Raw genomic sequence first — 1,051 nt, forward strand, 5'->3', positions numbered from 1 at the left:
CAATCAGCATTTGTCAGATGCATCAGTCATTGGCGGTACTCAGACAGGATCCTGGACGACTACACGGGGGCATGTCTGGGGTGGCTAAGAGACCAATTGAAGGATGCCATGTTTACTGAATATGTACCTAATTTCGTCAGGACATAGCTGGGTCCATTGCTTCTGCGTGCTCTATTTTCACAAGCAAAGGCCTGGCTCTTTCTCCTGGCACCTTCTCAGGTGATCTCCATGCCGTGGCTTCTTCTCAAATCAACGTCTGGACTGCCGCAAAACACCTGACCGTTGTCGACAGGATTCGAACCTGTGCGGGGAGACCCCAATGGATTTCTAGCCCATCGCCTTGACCGCTCGGCCACAACAACCACATTTGGCTGTGGAACTACATACTTGAAAGACATACGTCTTCCAAGTCCTACGCCACACGTCTTTCAAGGAGGATGTGCACAACAACGGCCACGCTGGATTGTAAATGCGGTAGCTGCATGACTTTGGTGCGAAAGCTTGTGGTTTCGCAGTTCCGTGAGATCGGTGCAGCACAGCTGCGGTTGAAGCTAGCTGGCTGACATTAGCTTGCTTGTTTGCATGAACAGTAACACACACAGCTGATGATTTTGCCACCGCAAAGAGCTGATCAGTACATGGTTAGTAAAATGTTATCTTTCATTTCATTTCATTTATTTATTTATTTCACACTTGGTACAACAGATCAAACAAAAAACAACCACACTTTCTATCAATAAAGCACTACAACCATGTGTGAAAAGGAGCAGGAAGAAGAAAATATTCTTATTAAACCCTGCCCCCTATCTACAATCGAACTTATATCACCAGTGGGCACCAAAAATCAGGGAACAAACTAATATTAACATTTCTCTCCGGTCATAACCCAAACCAAACAACAAATTTACAATCAGAATATACCACTCCACATAGTAACAAGGAGAAAAATAAAATTAAATAAATAAAACAAAAAATTATAAAGGATCCTTTTTCAATGAACTCCAATTTCATTCGCATTCTTCATACTGAGTTATCGTTTTAAGCATATAAC

At 42.8% G+C, this 1,051-nt stretch overlaps 1 non-coding gene across 1 annotated transcript; it reads right to left on the reverse strand.

The window, feature by feature from the left end:
• Positions 1 to 280: 280 nt before the first annotated feature.
• On the reverse strand, positions 281 to 362 carry trnas-aga (transfer RNA serine (anticodon AGA)). Its single transcript has one exon. It is a non-coding gene; the product is annotated as a tRNA-Ser (tRNA).
• Positions 363 to 1,051: the final 689 nt, after the last annotated feature.

The sequence above is a fragment of the Diplotaxodon limnothrissa genome, linkage group LG9, assembly GCF_057381915.1.
Source record: "Diplotaxodon limnothrissa isolate DT_005_m linkage group LG9, D_limnothrissa_male_GT1.1, whole genome shotgun sequence".
Classification (NCBI taxonomy): Eukaryota; Metazoa; Chordata; class Actinopteri; order Cichliformes; family Cichlidae; genus Diplotaxodon; species Diplotaxodon limnothrissa.